Source organism: Peromyscus eremicus, chromosome 5, assembly GCF_949786415.1.
Source record: "Peromyscus eremicus chromosome 5, PerEre_H2_v1, whole genome shotgun sequence".
NCBI lineage: Eukaryota > Metazoa > Chordata > Mammalia > Rodentia > Cricetidae > Peromyscus > Peromyscus eremicus.
In genome coordinates this window covers 113,024,760-113,040,611 of record NC_081420.1, presented here as the reverse complement: position 1 = coordinate 113,040,611, position 15,852 = coordinate 113,024,760, and positions in this window count along the sequence as shown.

Sequence of the window (15,852 nt, the reverse complement as noted above, 5' to 3'; positions counted from 1 at the left end):
TCAACTATAACTAACTAATCTTCAACTCCCTCAGAGACCCAAGAAGGAAATAATATTACCTAACAAAAATAAAAACAGGAAGTGCATGCAAGCAACTTCCAAAAAATTTGTGAGTTGACAGAAACAGCCAACTGCCTGGACAGTCAGTCACCTGAGATTTCTCCGCAGTGTTGGGGCATCGTCTTTAGCCTATAGGCTTAGCGTATCTGACAGACTCATTTGGGAAGTAGGATGTACACAAGGTCAACAGTTCAACTTCACATTGGGTGAGAGCAGCCTACGTACCAGAAACACCTGAATTCCACTAGTGTCATGTCATGATTCAGGACTTTAAATTCTGGAAGTTGTTGATTTTTTTTTAATTCAGCTGTCCATTCTTCTTGGCTGTGTATATGTGGCTTCATCTCAGCACCTCATTCTTCTTCACATCCCTCTATTAAATGCCAGTCTACTATTGAGAGGCGTGAGCTTAGTTACTCTTCAAGAATAACTGTTTCAGCTGCTATTCCATTGCACATCAAAAGCCATCGGCCCACTGCCTGTTCAGCTGCCTTCGAAGAAAAGGGCACTGTACCTTTTCCAGATTGCAAAGGCCACTTCAGGGATGGTGCCATATATTATCCTGGCCTCAGAAGATGCCTTTTGACAAAGCCATAACCACACTTGTTTTGGCAAGAATCAGTAGTCCTTTTTTCATGTCTTGTCTGTCCATTTTGTCCTGTTGACTCGAGGATACTTTGTTGTCCAGTGGCTAACTTTTGCCACAATGAAAGTTAACTCCATATGCAGCTTCTTCAATGCCCATATTTTCTCTGAAGTAGATTGGTACTGCCAGGAGCTGACATGTCTCCAAAAAGAAAAATTTTCTAAGTTATTAAAACATTTTAAATGCCATATTCTATAGATCTCTGAAGGGTGTGAAGATGACCTGTCTATCTAAAATATATCTGCTCAATTTTTAAAACACACCTAATATGACTACAAGTTCTATTATAATGTCTAACTACTAACTTTCATTTCTTTTTATCCTAATAGTTGGTAATAATAACATTTAAGGATCAGAAAATTGCATTATTTGTTAAATGAACAGTATAAGTACAATTAGAAATATACATATAGCATTTTCTAACAATATCAATTTCAATATATATAATTTGTATATAATATAAAACAATCCAATCCAATGTAAAGTATTTAAAACTAGTAATTGTCTTTTTCTTTTTCTTCTTTTTTTTAAACAAGAATCTTAAATCTAATCACCTTTGCTTAGCCCTTTTCCTAACCCTTGGCAACAACTTGTAACCAACCCCCTAAACAATGAAAATTATCCCGGACCCAAAACCCATTAAAAGACCAAAAAACCACCCGCCCCACACCACCTCTTTGGGAATGTGGGCGTTGTATTCTTAAAATTGCTTCCTGCTGGGTATGGGTGAAATTATCTTTATCCTGAAAGAAAAATTGTAGGTTAATTGTTAAATTCTAGGAAAGGTAACTATATCCTTCATTATCCAGTCTGTGTATAATGCCAAAGTTCAGGGTTTATCTCATGTCCTTATTCAAGTAGTCTTTGAGACTGGATCATCACAGCTAGCCACCTCAAAATTGCTCTGAGCACTTTGTAGTCCAAAGCTGATCTGTAGATGATGTTTGTCAGCTTAGTGATGTTATTATTGTCCACGTGGAATTGTTGTTGTTGTGGGGCCCCATCTTCTTCCTGGAGACTTCAGTTGATGTTAGGTCTAGTGGTGATTTTCTGCAGAAAACTGATAAGAGACTCGAACACAAAGACATATATAAGCAGTTAATTGAAGCCTTTTTTCTAGAATTAGTTAGTACTCTATATGATCATTCATATCTTAACAAAGTTTAAAATGTATATATCTGTATATATATATATATATATATATATATATATATTAATCTTGTAAATTTTGATATAAAATTTATACTTTAAGAAACGTTTGGCCGGGCGGTGGTGGCGCACGCCTTTAATCCCAGCACTCGGGAGGCAGAGCCAGGTGAATCTCTGTGAGTTCGAGGCCAGCCTGGGCTACCAAGTGAGTTCCAGGAAAGGCACAAAGCTACACAGAGAAACCCTGTCTTGAAAAACGAAAAGAAAAAAAAAAAGAAAAAGAAACGTTTAATGAATCAGAATAGCATCAAAGAGTTGAGATTAGTAATAGAATAGTCCCTTAATTAATTTGGCTTTTCTTCTGTCCCACAGCAGAAGATGGCTCTTTTTTTCTGGCATGATACAGGGAGTTTGCATTTTGCTTTTAACAACATGCTTGAGTTTAAAGAAGGCAAGAGCCATTCTCCAACTCCAAAGTCAGCTTTAAATTTTAATTGAACTGGGACTATTAGAAGACCAATAATGTTAGATTTCTTTAGAGAAAAGCAGAAACAAACATTTAAGAAGACTTATACAATTTTATAGATGATATACCAATAGGCCATTTCACTCTGTTTCCTGGGATAGATGATTTGTCCCTTTTCTTCAGTTGTCTCATTTGTCCAGTGTTCTTCAGATTCCTTAGCCTTCATTCTCCTAAAAGACAAAAACAAAAACCTTTCCCCGAGACTAATTTTGGGGAGGTTCCTTTTTGGCAAGTTATTATCTGATTAAATGAAAAGGCATGTATTATTGGTATAAGTTAAGTTTAATTGGATGTTCATGCTGGTTGATGAACTATCACCTCCTCTAATTAAGAGGTCTCTCTTGTTCAAATCGAACCTTTATCAATTTTGATAGTACCCACAGCTTATCTTCTCCTGTAAAAACAAAAGCAAAACCTTGTCCTCAATGTAACACATATCCTGGTTTCCATTCTGAGGTCAGCACATCCTTAAAGTATATAGGCTGATTTAATTCTGTAGTTTTTTCTATTATCCAATGTCTCTCTGCAGCTGTTGTCCCTTTCTCATTGGCACTGAGAAAATTCAAAGTTAATAGAGCATTATGCAGTCTATTTCTGGGGGTTTTGGTTACCCCTTTCTGTTTATTTAGCATATCCTTTAGAGTTCTGTTTGATCTTTCTATAACTGCTTGACCTGTAGGATTATGTGGTATGCCTGTAATATGCTTTATATTGTAATAAGCAAAAAACTGTTTCATTTTAACAGACACATATGCTGGAGCATTGTCAGTTTTGTTTTGTTCAGGTATACTCATGATTGCCATAACTTCTAGCAAATGAGTGATTACAGAATCAGCTTTTTCAGAACTCAAAGCAGTTGCCCATTGAAATCCTGAATAAGTATTAATGGTATGGTGTACATATTTCAATTTTCCAAATTCTGCAAAGTGAAACACGTCCATCTGCCAGATTTCATTCCTCTGAGTACCCTTTGGGTTACATCCTGCTGGTAATGGCGTTTGATTGTAGAAGGAACAAGTAGGACATTTTTTTACTATATCTTTGGCTTGTTGTCAGGTTATGGAAAAATCCCTTTTTAAACCTTTACTATTGACATGATGTTTTTTATGAAATTCTGAAGCCTCCAGCACATTTCCTATCAATAATTTATCAATTTCATCATTGCCTTGTGCTAGAGGGCCTGGCAGACCAGTATGGGATTGAATGTGAGTTATATATAAAGGATGACTCCTTTTCCTGATTGTATCTTGTAATTGAATAAATAGTGAAGTTAATTCTGAAGCATCAGGGATAAATTCTGCAGTCTCAATATGTAATACTACTCTTTCAGCATACTGAGAGCCAGTTACTATGTTGAGAGGTTCTGAGAAATCCATTAATACCAACAGAATAGCATACAATTCTGATTTTTGAACTGAATTATAAGGACTTTGAACCACTTTACTTAAATTTTCTGATTTGTAACCTGCCTTTCCTTGTTTGTTGGCATCTGTATAAAATGTACGAACTCCAGACATGGGTTTTTCCCATACAATTCGAGGCAAGATCCAATCAACTCTCTTTATAAGATCAATTCTATCACTTTTGGGATATTTGCTGTTAATTTCTCCCAAAAAATTACTGCAAGCTCTTTGCCAAGGTTCACTTTCTGTCCATAATTTTTCAATGTCCTCCTTAGTTAAAGGTACGACAATTTCTGCTGGGTCTATTCCTGCTAATTGACGAAGTCTCAATTTTCCTTTCCAAATCAAGTCAGAGATTTTTTCCACATAAGTTTTAAATTTTTTATTTGGTTTATTTGGTAAAAATATCCATTCCAATATAATATCTCCCCTTTGCATTAATATTCCTGTAGGAGAATGCCTAGAAGGTAAAATAACCAAAATGCAATCCAGCTTTGGATCAATATGATCCATGTGCCCTTCATGTACTTTCTTTTCTACCAAGGCCAATTCTTTCTCAGCTTCAGGTGATAATTCTCTTGGACTATTTAAGTCCTTGTCACCTTCTAATGTTTTGAAAAAATTATGCAGTTCATCATTTTTTATCCCAACAATAGTTCGTAGATGAGAAATATCTCCAAATAATCTTTGAAAATCATTAAGAGTCTGTAGTCTATCTCTCCTAATTTGCACCTTTTAGGGTCTAATTTTTTGTAGCTCTATTTTATGTCCTAAATAATTAATAGAATCTCCTCTTTATGTCTTTTCAGGAGCAATGTGTAATCCCCAACAAGAAAAAATTTTCTTTACTTCTTCAAACATTCTTTCCAAAGTATCTGCATTTAAGTCAGCTAGTAAAATATCATCCATATAATGATAATTTATAGATTTAGGAATATTTTTACGTATCACTTCCAATGACTGTTGTACAAAATATTGACAGAGAGTTGGGCTATTCAACATTCCCTGTGGGAGGACCCTCCATTGAAATCTTTTAACTAGTTGAGAATTATTATAAGTAGGCACTGTGAAAGCAAATCTTTCTCTGTCTTTTTCTTGTAAGGATATTGAAAAGAAACAGTCTTTTAAATCAATAACTATGAGAGGCCATCCTTTTGGTAACAGAGTAGGCAAAGGAATTCCAGATTGCAGAGAGCCCATTGGTTGAATTACTTTGTTAATTGCTCTAAGGTCTGTTACCATTCTCCATTTACCAGATTTCTTTTTAATAATAAATACAGGAGAATTCCAAGGGCTGGTTGATTCTTCAATATGCTGAGCATTTAACTGTTCTTCTACCAGCTCTTCTAACTCCTGGAGTTTCTCTGTTGTTAAAGGCCATTGCTGAACCCATACAGGCTTGTCTGTTAACCATTTTAAAGGTAGAGCTGTTGGTGTCTTTGGGAGATCATCAGTTGTTCTGCCCTGTTCTTGTATAATATGGATGGCTGGTGACCACTCATTAGAATAATATCTTCTATTATTTCTCTCAGAAACATGTGCTAGTTTATGATTTGTTTCTGAGGTTGGAGGGATGTTAATCTGAGTATTTCATTGTTGCAACAGGTCTCGACCCCACAGGTTCATAGCTATGTTAGCCACATATGGTTTTAATTTTCCTCTCTGTCCTTCTGGACCTATACATTCAAGACATCTTGCACTCTGTTTCACTTGAGATAATGTTCCAATTCCTAACAGTTGAACCTTTACCTCCTGAAGAGGCTAAGTTGGATGCCAACATTCTGGTGCAATTATGGTAACGTCCGCACCTGTGTCTACCAGACCAGACAACAAACAACCATTTATTTTTATTGTTAATTTTGGTCTTTGATCATTAATAGAAGTTTGCCAAAAAATTTTTCTTTATGTTTTCTCCTGAATTTTCTATTCTCTCTGTTCTATCATCCTGACCAGCATGATTTATTCCAATAGGCATTTGGTTATTTAATTGCTCTGAGTAGGGGTTTCCTCTATGACTGCAGGAAAGGTTTGAACTGGATTTGCTATGGGGGCCTGCATGAGGCAATGGTTTACCTTGTCTGTCCCTTGTTGATCTACATTCGTTGGTCCTGTGTTTTCCCTTACCACACCTTCTGCATACTCCAGAAGGATAGAGCATTCTGTTGCCATTGTTCCTTGAAGAAACATTGTTTCTAGAAATGACCTGTTTACAGTCCCTTTTCAAATGTCCTTGCTTTCCACATCCAAAACATCTAACATTCCTCAAACCTTTTGAAATTACTTCTCCTACCCACATACCATCATGGTCATGAGCCTCAACATTACCATGTCTCTAATCCAATCTTCCAAAGGTGCAGATCTTGCCTTTAATGGCCTGATTATTCTTTTGCATGCTGCATTTGTGTTCTCAAAGGCCAAAGATTCAATTATTATCTGACTAGCTTCTGATTTCTGGACCATTCTCTTTACTGCTGAAGCCAGTCTTTGTAAAAAATTTGTGAAAGATTCTTTTGGGCCTTGTGTAACCTTTGTAAATGACTCAGTTTTTTTTCCTGGTTCCTCAACTCTGTCCCATGCATTCAAGGCTGCCATTCGACATAAAGTTAGGGTTTGGACATCATATAAACATTGTGTTTGTGCTGAAGTATATTGGCCTTCTCCAATAAGCTGATCCTGGAAGACTTGTATTCCTTTGTCTCTCCATTGTTTTTGTATGTTTTTAGCCTCATCCTTGAACTAAATTAGCCACTGGAGCCTTTGACTGGGTTCAAGAACAGCCTGTGCCAGCTCCCGCCAGTCCTGTGGTATAATCCTATTATATGTTGACCAGGAGTTTAACATTTGCTTTACATATGGGAAATGCATGCCATAAGATACTATTGCCTCCTTAAACCTTCGTAAATCTAACATTTCAATTGGAGCCCAAATATTTTGTGTATTCATTTGATTAGGCAACTGCTGTATGGTTACCGGATAAATTAAGGGTGACTGTGTGAAAACAGGCTTTCTTTCTGTAACCTTATGATCCAATCTTTAAACAACTTCACTGTTAATTTATTCTGTTTGAATTTGAATTTCTCTATGATTCCTTTCTACAGGTTTAACAAGTTTTTCTAAAACTGTTATCCTGGCACTTAAATTGACTATCCTTTTAAATAGTAAAATGAGGATAAACATAGTCATAAACTGCATAATTCGATCAACGTTAATCTCATATAGTTGTTCCATTGTCAGACTGCCTAAAATTGCAAACAAAGCCCAATTTTCTTCCAATGTACACATAAAACCTGTAGCTAGAGTTTTCTTGCCTGGCCCACAGTCAGGACAAATCTCTCTCACCTGCCAGTCCCACAGCTGCTCAGACCTGACCAAGTAAACACAGAGAATTATATTGCTTACAAACTGTATGGCCATGGCAGGCTTCTTGCTAACTGTTCTTATATCTTAAATTAATCAATTTCCATAAATCTATACCTTGCCATGTGGCTTGTGACTTACCGGCATCTTCACATGCTATTTGTCATCATGGCGGCTGGCAGTGTCTCTCTCTCAGCCTTCCACTTCCCAGCTTTATTCTCCTCCTTGTCCCGCCTACACTTCCTGCCTGGCCACTGGCCAATCAGTGATTTACTTATTGACCAATCAGCAACACATTTGACATACAGACCATCCCACAGCATTTCCCCTTTTCTTTTCTTTCTTTCTTTTTTTTTTCAAAAAGGAAGGTTTTAACCTTAACAAAGTAAAATTATATATAATTTGGGAATTTGGGCATAGCTTCTCCTACTACTTCCTGCTGGAGGGGGGCGCTGTATCTTATGAGGACACAAAGAAAATTTTAGAATTATGGAATAGTCCATGAGGTTGTATTGTCTGAGCCCATTGTCTTCAAACCATTCTGGATGTTGGATCATCTGGGCCATAGTGTCATTGGAGACCTTTCAGGGGGTCTTGGCTGGTCAATCCTGATGTATCTTAATCTGGAACAAATCCTTAGCCTCTGGCTTTCTGTGGGAACAAAAGCAGAGTCTCCTTTCCAAAGCAACACATTCTTACATCCAAATTTTGAAGTCAAGATATCTTTAAAATATACATATTGGTTTAACTCAACATCTTTTATGATCAAATATTTTTCTGCAGTTAAAAATCCCAAAGACAACACAATCCAGATTCTCTGTGTAATATTCATCTTTACGTGGCTTATTTTTATATTAATTTTACTGTCTCTTTAAAGACTTTTTTAAAACTATGTATTTGTTTATATAACTGTATATATCACCTTTTTTGTCTCTTTCAAGCCTACGTATATTTTACACACATTGTAAACTATTTCATCTGAATCTGTCTTATTTTGAATCTATTGCTTTAAACTGCAGCATTTGTAAGACTGAAATGGGCACTTGGCTGCTGGCTCTGCCCACCTCAGCTTCTCAACATGGCAGTGGTATGTTTTCCACCAGCTCTGGGAGCTATCGTGGGTCTATGCTTTTATCCAAGCAGCGTGTAGCCCAAAAACTTCTTTTTTTGTTTTGTACTAGCAAAGGCTAAATCCACCATGCAGCTTAATGTGCCACTTGCAGAGGCCTCATTCCCGCCACAGGGCAGGTCGAGCGCGTATGCCAATCAGCAGCACCGTTGACATACAGACCATCCCACAGCAAAAACCCATTTTTTTTAAATGTGGAAAAAATTTCTCTTTTAAATAGTTTCCTTTAAAATATCTAATATGTTAAGTGACTTACCAAGTCTGCATAGAACAGTAGAAATCTGAGGGAATTTCAAAGCAGCCACCTAGTGTCCAAGGTGTGAATCCAGAGAGAGAGAGAGTGCACAAGCGTAGCCACAAATTCAGGCTAAGAGCTTAAATCCAGCCACGTTTTCCCGCTTGAGCAGAGTCAAGCCTTGGCTCTGGCTTCCTTAAGCTCCGACCATGTGCGTTGGCTTTACAGGCAGGGGCTCTGTTTGGCAGGGCAGGCCTGAGTTGTTTGTAGCACCAGCTTTAAGCTAACCGCTTGGGGCTATGGTCAGTCTGGCCTGAGGCCAAGCCAACCTGGGCCCGGGCTAGGGAGCCAGCCACCCAGGCGGGAAACCGGACCTGCCACCAAGCCAAATCAAGTGGTTTTTAATGGATTCTTGTCATGTTGGGCACCAAATGTAGATGTAACCAACTGTTTTATTAAATAAGAAACACAGAACCAATGCAAAGAAGAAAGCCAAGAGATCAGAGCTAAGAGCCTTACCAGCCTGCTGCAGCTAGCCTCTTCAGCCAGAAGACCTCTCCAAAAAAGAGACCTACTTCCTGTCTGTTTGTATTTATATAAACTTTCTGTTCTGCCTTCTCATTGGTTGTAAAACCAACCATGAGACTGCCTCATCACAGCCTGTCTGTACAGACCTCCAGACACACATTGGAGCATGTGTCTCCAATGCTGGCTGTATCCTTGAACACACAGAGATCTACCTAGCTCTGCCTACCAAGTGCTGGGATTAAAGGCATGCACCACCACCACCCAGCTTTTGCTATGGCTCTAATAGCTCTGACCCCTGGGCAACTTTATTTAATAACATACAATTAAAATCACATTTCAGTACAAATAAAATACTACCATACTTGATCCTTAGTATTTGTAAATACAGATTCTGTTCTATTTTTGATTCATAATTATGAGAAGAAGAACTTGAGTAGGTTTTCTATGCCTGTCATAAACAATTTTTTTATTGAGTTCAATAGGAAGTTCAAGTAGTAATCTAAGACGGGTTCACTATTAATCAACCTGTTTACAAAGGGGAAGTTGAGGCCTAGAGAGAATAAGTAACTTGCCTAAATTACCAATCTAAGTAAAGCTAGGATTTGAACCAGCAAAGTTGGCTGCATAATTCACATTACATTATTTTAAAAATTATTTTTATTTTATTTTATTTTATTTTTATGTCAGTGGGTGTTTCGCCTGCATGTTTTTTTGTGACCATATCCCTTCAGTACCTACAGAAGCTAAAGGAGGGTATTAGATTCCCTGGAACTGGTTGTGAACTGCCTTGTGGATGCTGGTAATAACATTCAGGTCTTCTGGAAGAGCAGCCAGTGCTTTTAACTGCTGAGCCATCTCTTTCACCCCTCATTCACATTCTTAACTAATAATTCCCTGGAAATAAATGAAATGGCATACAACTACAACATCCCACATTGTATTTTTAGTCTCTTTGGGAGTGTATTTGTGTAAACAGATTAGCACAAACTAAGTAGCTTAAAAATATTATGTCACAGTTTCCTTGGATCAGGAGTCCAGGTAGGAATAATCTGTCTACACTCATAAGGCTACATTCAAAGTCAGCCATACAATAGTTCTTATCTGGGCCTTGGAGGACTCTCACAAGTTATTGGAAGATCCAGTTCCTTCATTCTTGTGATTGAAGGACTGAAAACAGTTATTGTTTGATGTTTGCCCGGGACTAATCTCAGCTACTGGAGGACACTGGCTACTCTCTGCCAAGTGTTCTGTCCACTATGGGTAATGTTTTAAGATGGTCATGGTGTGGTGTCCCATTGCACACAAAGGCTTTGCCTATCTCCAATGGAAGGGCATTGTACAGGCTATGTACACCAGGGTATGGGAATCTAGGGGACCCTCTCAAAATTCTGAATGACACATAGGAGACTTCAGATGGGAAATTGTGGTAAAAGAATGGGTTTATACAGAGTGCCCATTGCTACTAAGAAAGAAGAGGACAACAGGTTATGTTGATCCACAAGCATGAGGCATTGGGGGAGAGTGAAGAACAGACCCCATTAAACCTAGGTTGGATATCAATTGAGGATGCCAAAAGAGGTGACATTTGTATTTAATGTTGATGTGGGTTAGGACTACATGGCAGAGGGAAGCAGCACTGGGAGTGGTCAGAAAAGGCAATAATGGCTTTGAGGCCTCTGTAGAGTAGCTGAAACCTTCTGCCATAGATCAAAGGTGGCATCAGCAACCACAGCAATGACTGATGATAGGGCCTTCAGAAGCAAACTATATGGTATTTCTAAGCCTAGCCAAAGCCCCTGGGACAGCTGGGAGTTCTCTGCCTGTTCCTTGACATACAGAATGAGAGGTCAACTGACATTGCCATCCATCTCTGTGTTATGTGTCAACTTTTTTATAGGGTCTAGGTGTGAGAATTATACCTCTTCAGCCCTATACGTCTAGCAAGCTCTCTTGGACCTATTTTTGAAAATAAGACTTTAATATGTCCATCTACCTCCACAGTTGCAATTTTCCTGATTAGTTTATAGGGTGGCATCTTTTCTACTCACAGAAATAAGTTACTATCAGTCTCTGCTACATGAGTGGCATGAGATACATGGTGCCATTCACATGTCCACCAAGTTCAGGATTATCCTCTATCCCAAAATGTATTAAAAGGCTGCTTGTAAAATGGATTTTTTCAGGGCAAGGCACAGTCTAACAAACCACAGGATGGAGCAGCATGGGACAGGCACAGCCTGATCTTAACAACTTCCATACATGCATATAATAGAATGATCATACTCTCTTTTGTGTTCCCCTTTCTTACCTTTATCCCCTTTCCACTTCAACATTCCTAGTAGTACCTCTTTGACTTTCATGCCTTTTGCCCTGTCAATTCCACGCACAAGAGAAAACACTAACACTTTTTTTAAATATAAATATTTTTATTTTATAATTAATTTTTCATATCAGTCACAATTCCCTTGTCTTCCTCCCTCCCACCCCCCAACCTTCCACCCAAATCTACCCCCAATTCCCACCTCCTCCAAGGCAAGGTCTCCCCTGGGGAGTCAGCCCAGCCTGGTAGATTCAGTTGAGGCAGGTCCAGTCCCCTCCTCCCTGCTCCAAGAATGAGCAAAGTGTCTCAGCATAGGCCCTAGATTCCAAAAAGCCAGCTCGTGTACCAAGGACAGGTCCTGATCCCACTGCCTGAGGGCCTCCTAAACAGTTTAAGCTCATCAACTGCCTCACTTATCCAGAGGGCCTGGTCCAATTCCATGGGGACTCCTCAACTATTGGTTCACAGTTCATGTGTTTCTGCTACTTTGGCTTTGTGTACACTTGTTTTATAAATCAGGTTTGTTTCACTCAACAGGGTGGTCCCAGTGACCATGACTGTCCAACACTCTAGTTTCTCAGTATTAAACTTATCAAGAGCCAAGAAAGGCCCCATGGCTCTCAAAGAACCTATGTCATTGTGATTCTCAGACTAACTTTCTCCAGACCTCACCACACTGCCTTAAGTCATTTCCCAAACAGTCAAATGCAGGTTTTTGTCCATTTGTGTCTTAGTTATTGTTGCTGTTTTCTTTTAATGTTTCAGTTCTCTCTCTCTCTCTCTCTCTCTCTCTCTCTCTCTCTCTCTCTTACACACACACACACACACACACACACACACACACACACACACACAAAACAAATAAAACAAGATTTTCACAAGCCTTGTGTCTGAGAGACACTGGGGCACAAAAAAGCCAAAGTGCTTTTGTTAGCAGCATGTCAATTTTCTTTAAGCAATAGAGTGATTCTATAAAGAATGATATGTGTTTGTGACAAGTAAATCAGTGTGTTGAGATTATACATGCCATAGTGAACTATGGGAATGAAACAAGGGAGAGCTTTTAAAGACAGAAATAATGCCAAATCAATAAATTAATCTTTAAAGGTAAGGGGGGCTTTAAATACTTAGTATTTTGGTGCTAGGGCCTCATGTAGCCCATGCTGGCCTTGAACTCACTATCTATTTGAGAATGACCTTGAACTTCTGATCCTTCTGCCTCAGCCTCCTGAGTGCTGGGATTATAGACATCCACAATGATGCCTAATTTCTTATAGTGCTGGGGATTGAACCCAGGATTTCATGCATACTAGGCAAGTGCTCTACCAGCTAAGCCCTATCTCCAACTCAAATTCTGAGAATAACAGTGGGACTTTCTAATAGTAATGCCTGCTACCTTGTTCGTTTCTATGTTCTCTGTTGGTGTCCTCTAGCTTCTAATATGGTTTAAACTTGGGATGGATTTCATACCTTTACCTTGTGTACCAAGCTCAGCTTAATGACTCTTACTATTAATAGAGCATTAAGGGGGTTCATTTCCAAGCAGCTATGCCATCCTTGTACCAATGAATCTAGCCATTTTTGGAAATAAGCCACAGGTCTAGGTGTGTTTCCCAGCTTTTGTGTGAGTATCCATAGTCCCACTCTGTCTTTGTGCTATAAAGACAGAAAAAGGCTTCTCCATTCAGGCAGTCCAAGGGCTGGAATATAACTAAGGCACTCTTTACCTTACCAATTGCTCCTATTGATTTGTTCCCAAATCAGAAATCCCTGATCCTCTCCCTGCAGATCTTAATAAAAAGGCTTGACAATGACTTCAAAGTTGGGGACCCATTTCTTATAGAATGTAGGTATTCCCAAGAATGTACTTAGCTGCTTTTCATATGGACATTCAGATCAAATTTTGGGAGAGAGCTCTTGTCCCTGGTCTTGAGCCCACAATTAATGGACCTGCTCGAAGGGGATTTGGGCCTTAGTAGGTGGTTCTAAATTGCCTCAGATATCCAGGAAGCCTTAAAGTTTATTAGCCTGTGAAATTTGCCTTAAGGAACTTAATGTATTGAAGTATGTCTCCTTCTTTATGGCAGAGCTCCCTGACTTCTATTCTCAAGGCATTGCCAAAGAGCTGAAGGCTGTCTCTGGACCCTGAGTGAGGACTGTCTAAGTATATTGTTACATAGACTAGTTAATCTACTTGAAAGCAAGCTAATATCAGGACTGAAGGACTAAAGTCCTATCCTTGCTTTGTAGAGTATTGCTTTTTATGTGGGAAATAGAATCCTACTTCCAAAGATGGATGGCTTTCCCTGGTGCTATCATGTTCCACATATACTTTTTTAAAAAATATTTTAACAGCTTTATTAAATGCTATATAATATAAATGCTATAAAATTAAAGTGTGCATTACAGAGCTACATACTGTAGTATGCTATCGTGGTAGAACATTTGCTTAGCAGGCATGAGACTATGAGTTCCATCTACAGCACCACAAAAATTAAAAATAAAAACAGTAAGTATACATGCTATTTCATGATTTTCAGTATATTTACAGAGTGGTGCATCTGTGACCAAGATCTAACTTTTAGGCCTTCTGCTAAGATCCAGTTACCATTTGTACTTATTACCCAGTTCCTGCTCTTCAGTCCTAGCAGCCTTTAATGTACTTTTTCATTTTATTTTTTCTATTATTTATTTATTTATATTTTTATTTATTCTTTGTGTCTTTCACATCATGCATTCCAGTTCCACCCATCTCCCCCAAAATAAAACAAAATATAATTTAAGAGGAAAAAAAGAAAAAAAAAGGAAGAAGGGGAAAATCTCCAGGAAGCTGTAGTGTGGCACAGTGAGTCACACAGTAAACCCTTTATCCATATACTTTTACATGCAGGTATGTATTACATAGAATCATTGGTCTGATTTGAGGCCTCTGGTCTCTACTGCACCATCGATACTAGGCTCTTACTAGGACTCTTCCTGTACATCCCATTGCTGCCCTGTGTTATGGAGATCCCTGTTGTTGAGGGTTTTTACTCTTTTGGGTGGGGGGCCTGCCACCCAGCTCCCAAATAAATCACACAGGAGGCTTAGTTTCTTGACAGCTTTTCTTAACTTATTCCATCTACTTTTGCCTCTGGGCTTTTCCTATTCTCTTACTTCTGTAACTCTTACTCTTTCTCTGTGGCTTGCTGTGTAGCTGGGTGGCTGACCCCTGGAGTCTTCCTCCTTTTCTGGCTGCTAGCTCTCTTTTCACTCCTTTTTTTTTCTTCTTCCCCCTTTATATATTCTCTCTCCTGCCAGTCCCGCCTATCCTTTCTCCTGCCTTGCTATTGGCTAGTTCTTTATTAAACCATCAGGTGTTTTACACAAGCACAGTAACAGAGCTTCAAAGAGTTGAACAAATGCAACATAAACAAAAGTATCACATCTTAAAATAATATTCTACAACAGAACCTGCAGCCCTGGATCCACAGGCTGACCCTCCCACCCCTGTATTCCAGCAGATCACAGATGGAGTGGATGCTGGGGTGGGCCTGGGTAGTTGCAGGTTTGGTCAGCCCACCAGCTCTCCCCTGTCTTTGTCACCAGGGTGAGTTCTCCAGAATTGCTCTGGCTAGTTCACCCCTTACAGCCATGAGCAAGGGGTGGGGCCAGTTCTCTAGCTTTCATGTACTCAGAGTTGGTTCTTTCACACCTACACCTTCACAGCCAGCTCTACTGTGTTGTCTAGTCAAGATGTAGAGGCCACTCTCCTGAGTGCTGCAGCTTATGAGGGGCAGGACAGCTCTCCTGCTCTTAAAATCTCAAGGTCATCTCTCCTACCTGTCTCAGGCATTGATGGGCAGGGGTGGGGAGAGAATCTCTCCCCCATACATGCTGCCTCAGAACAGATCCCATGCTCACAACTTCAGGGCTGGCTCACCTCCGTGAACAGGGTTGGCTTTATTGTTCTAGAAGATCAGAGTCTAGGATGAAGGAGCAAAATTTAAGGGAAAAAAAGCCTCCATACAATTAAGAATCAAGAACTCTTTCCAGATATGTTGGGAGTCATCAGTGTGAGAGTGGGAGGCTACAGAAGGATATTGGCAACTTTCATCAACTTTCAGACATGTTCAGGCTTGATCTTGGCTCCCCTCAGAATGGAAGAAAATCCTAATGTTCCTTTTGTTCACAAATGGGTGTGGCTTTTGGGGGGGGCAGTGATTGTTATCTTCAAGGGCAGTCTTTGCTCCAGTGTCTGGGTTTTGCTTCTTATATTAATTAAGTCTCACTCCCAGTGTTTGGGGGAGAGTTTTTCCTGAATGGTTTGGAGGTATCATGAACTCTCAAAGAGTGACTAAAAAACTTGGCTTGCCTCTTATCTAGACATTGACCTCAGGTGACTTATGACCTTTCCTAGGGAGAAGAGAACAAGTGTCTCCTCATCCCACGTAGGGCACTGATCACAGACGATAGTAATGATTCCAGTAAAGTAATGATTCCTACTTAGTGAAACAGTG